Here is a 4,574-nt window from a genome sequence, read left to right as displayed (position 1 = left end):
GCAGCGGCGTGGCGCCTAGAAAGGCCTCCGTCGCAGATGAACTTTCACGACGTCTACACACGCGAGCAGGCGCAGGCCGTCGTCCCTCCGCCTCGTCTTATCACGGACCAGGACCGTGCGGAGCACCGTCAGCAGCAGTGCCGCCTCCTCATCGCCGAGGAGGACGAGCGAGCCATGGCGGAGTGGCGCCGGCGCCACCTGGAGGACGTCGCCAACGAGCGCGCCTACTGGGCGGAAAGGACGGCAAGGCGCCGTGCGGAGCGGGCGGACAGGCGTCGGCGGTAGGCACTGGCGATATCGTGAAGCAGGTGGGGAGTCGATCTTTGAGGATAATGATCTTCGTTGAGAGGACATTTGGCTCGATACCTCGGACAACACTAGCGAGGATGATGATGAGGACGACTTGGAGTAGGTTATACTTGCACCATAGTTTATCTAGTTGCACCGTAGTATGTAGTAGCACTGTAGTTTTTATGTAGTCCCACCGTGGTTTTATCTATCTATACTATGAACTATGTAAAATATCTATGTATCGTTTTATCTATGAATTATGTATCATTTTTATCTAAAAAATATGTATGTAACCTAGTCTAGAGTGTTCGTGCGAGAGCGCGCGCTGCATTTTAGCACGTCTGCTGGAGCTACGCGCGCACGCTAAATTTTAGGGAGGCTGCTGGAGTCAGCGCTGCCCGACGCGTCAAACCAGACAATGGACGCGCTGCAAAGTACTTTTTAGCGCGCCGCGCGTTGGGTGGCTGTTGAAGATGCTGTAAGACGAGCTAAATGTCCGCACATTGCAACACAAACTCGTTCAACATTAATCGTGCTCGACATATACGTTTACTCACTATATTCTATCTCTACTCCTAATGAATCGGCTGGTAGGATTGCGTTCAGGTTTTTCTTCATCCCACTACTTCGTCTGATTTTTTTGACTGGGTTTTTTCGTCCCCTCCCCCACACCCGACCCCACTCACACGTGATCGCCGCCGCCGATCTCAGAGACAAGACCCCGCCGGATCTCGTGCGATCTCGCTCCCCCCTTTCGCTCCCTCCCCCGCGCACCTAGGTGGCCCAGTCTAGCCCCGTAAAATCCTCCACGATCCTCGTAATAATTGCGTTGAACAATTTCCTTCCTTAATTTATTGTTTCCTTTCTCGAGATGGTGGTCCCTTCTTCCCTCCTCCCTCCCGTAACTCTGTCAGGTTTCCTTCTGCCACACCTCTAGTATGTCGTACATTGTGGTGGTGGTGACGGCTTCATCTCCGTAGGAATCGGAAGTGGCGGCGTCGATGATGGACACGTCGAGGAGCCACACCATGGAGAAGTGGGATATTCCTACAATGAAATCCCCTAATCTCTCTTCCACCTACCAATGGCATCGGTGGACACCGACGACAGTCAGGTAGCGCGGGCACCAGCGCCCATGGCCGCCGTGTATCACAAGTCACCCTCGACATGGACGATCTCCTCCACGGTATCTGCGACCTATTTCTCCTTCTACACTATTTTGCTCCCTTTCCTCTTGGCCATGACCTGGGGCTACGGGAATGCGCGGCAGGCGGCGGGATCGATAGGCTGGATATCGGGAATGGGGAGTAATTGACAAAAAACCACCACATTTCACGTATCCGTCCCACAGAACTACCACATTTTGAAAACTGACCAAAAACTCCAGATTAGTGCTAATTTCGTGTCAAAAAACTACCAGGTCGAGTTGAAGACCGATTTAACCGTTTTAAACCCCTTCTGACAGAGCTCGCCCACCTGTCGGGACGGCTGCCGCGCTAACAGCTAACGGCGCTCACCTGGCGCCATTGTTGCCGAAGCTCGTCGCTGCTCTTAGGCGCCGCCGCTGCTACTCTATCTGCTGTCGTTGCTACCTGTTGCTACTGCCGTTGTCCCCGCTGCTGGCCTCTGCTGCCCGCGCCGGCGAGCCCCTGGCCTCCCCTGCCTACTGCCGCGCAGCTCCTGCCCGCGCCCCCTACTAGCTTGCCGCCGCTGCGGCTTGCCGGCCCCGCCGTCGCATACCACCCGTGCCGTCCGCTCGCGCTGCCCGCCGGCCTGCGTGCCTCGCCACTGCTCGGCTCCCACCTCTGCCTCCGCCGCGTGAACCCTCCCTGACCCGCGCCCACGGCTCGCCCCGCCTCCTCCTCCCAGCGCCGCACCGCCCCCTGCAGCCCACACACGGCCGCGCCCGGCGGCCGGCCAGGCCCGCATCTATCATCGAGCAGTAGCTCGCGACACCGACATCGATGTCGACGTGAAGGTTGCCGCCACTGCCGCCGTGCAGTGCGAGGCAGAGCCGACCCGGAGCTAGTTCACCCGGCGCTCGTGCTGGGGTCCGACGTGGTGTAAAGCGAGCAGGCGGGAGGAGCTCCCCTGCTTCCGTCTCATGCACAAGAGGTGTTTGTTGAAATGCCAAAGAGAGAGAGGAGGGGAGGAAGAAGAAGGTTGATGATGACGTGTGGGTACCATCTGTCATAACGGTTAACTTCACGGTCAAAATAAATAGAGTTGACTTTGCTGCCTGTCCCACATGTCATAAACAGGTTTAAAACCATAAAAACAGTCATCAACTCAACTTGATAGTTTTTTGTCACAAAATTAGTATTAATCTGGAGTTTTCGGTCATTTTTTAAAATGTGGTAGCTCTGTGGGACGGATACGTGAAATGTGGTAGTTTTTTGTTAATTACTCCGGGAATGGGCGAACTCAACTCATGTCGGGAGGGAAGAGCATGCACCTCATGGAATTAAATTTGTTGGGGCCTGCCACGGCGACGAGATCTCAGGAACGCATGAACGCCTGCTCACCAAGGGCCACGCGACCTTGATGGGCTGGGGGCTGGGGCTTGATGCCAAAGCGGTCCGCTTCCTGGTGCACCTCCTCGCCGTGTTCGACGGCCACGGCAACACAGAGGTGATCTGACAATCGGTGGCTTCCATATGGTTCTGCAGGTGTCGAACTACTCCAGGAGAGGCTCCATGATCATCCTGAGCAAGGCGTTGAGAATGCTTGCCGATGATCATTGTGCTGGGCTTTTTGCTAAATGTTTCTAGAGATTAGATGACGAGGTTTCACGGCGAGCAAGCTTAAAAAAATCCACGTCCCAGTTGCAGTGTGCTCCTGTCATGTTGTGATTCACACGTCATGCTCTCTCGTTGGAACAAGCAATTGGCTCTCAAGTCCCAATTGATCAAAAGGTAAAAAGAATGGTACATGATCCTCTTTTATGGGCTAATCTTATTATGTTTTGTTGTCCTAGATTGACATGAAGGATGTGCGCATGGCGATTGAGGATCCTAGAATCAAGTATGAAGTGATATGAAGATGTACTGGTGCCTTGCAGGATGTCATGAAAAGGTGCACGTTGTTGACACCAATTATATACGAGCATTGATTTTATTTTTCTTCTTTGAAGGCTCCGTAGGAAGTTCAGATTTTTCTATTGACCATTTTATATACATATAATTGTGTACTCCCATTATAGATTCAAAAAAAATCTACATGCAGGTACTGGACACAATGCTAGGATAAGTTTTGACTTTTGAGAAGCATATCGTAATTTTCAGCTATTAACGTACCCCACAAATTCACTGTATTATCCTTGGTATGATAGTGATGTCTTTGCATTACTACAACAAAATTCATGAATCGATTCATTTTTTCTTAACGCATTTTAACTTTAAATATTGATTCGAATTAATATCTAAGTTTGTGTAGATTAGTCAATTGGATAGAGAATTGATTCCTTAACAGTTAAATTAGCAGGTTCACAATGTGAGCTGCAAATTAAATATTCGCATGTTATTTTGATAGTTTCTAAGATTTTGAAAAGTTTGTTGTTTGTTGAATCCACTTAGAATTATTATCAGGTAAGGGTAGTCTGTGACATGAATTATTTTGGCAAATCATTTTACAGAAGCATTCCTTGCAGCTGCATCATCAAGAATTTCAAATTTACAACAACGCTGCACTATTTTTGGTGTACCTTCTTAACATGTGGTTTCATGTGCTTCATGCAAGTTACGAGACTCGCAAAGGTAATAATTGGTATAGTATAGAAAATCTTTGATACATATGTGGATGTTGCAACGTCATCACTATTATGCTTTATTTTGGAAGAGTGTATCCAACAGGATGCAGCTGACTATGACCAATTGTGCTTGCACAACATTAGGAAATGATTTTTTAAGACCTGCGTTGTGGTTGGAGATGCACAACTACGTGCATTTCTACTTTGGGCTCGGGCTTGAGCCTCTGATCGTCAGGTGAAGCGTGAGTCTATGGGATGGTTTCATCGCGTCTCCTCGTACTGCTACATAGAATAGTTACTAATTAGGTTGTACGATACTCAGGTTTTCCTTAGCATTTTATACCACTTTAGAACTTTCATCTCCTATGATTCAGAACATATGTTTTTCTATAATTGCACTTTTTTATGGTAGATTCTCCCACAATGTATCTTGTTTTGAAGTTAGATTGGTGCGGTACCTAATTATAGATTATTTACAGCTAATACTTTTTCTCGCCTTCTGGTTTTTTACTCACACCATGTTTCAAGAGACATC

The sequence above is a fragment of the Triticum dicoccoides genome, chromosome 3A (assembly GCF_002162155.2).
Source record: "Triticum dicoccoides isolate Atlit2015 ecotype Zavitan chromosome 3A, WEW_v2.0, whole genome shotgun sequence".
NCBI classification, from domain to species: Eukaryota; Viridiplantae; Streptophyta; class Magnoliopsida; order Poales; family Poaceae; genus Triticum; species Triticum dicoccoides.
This window is presented reverse-complemented; position numbering follows the sequence as displayed.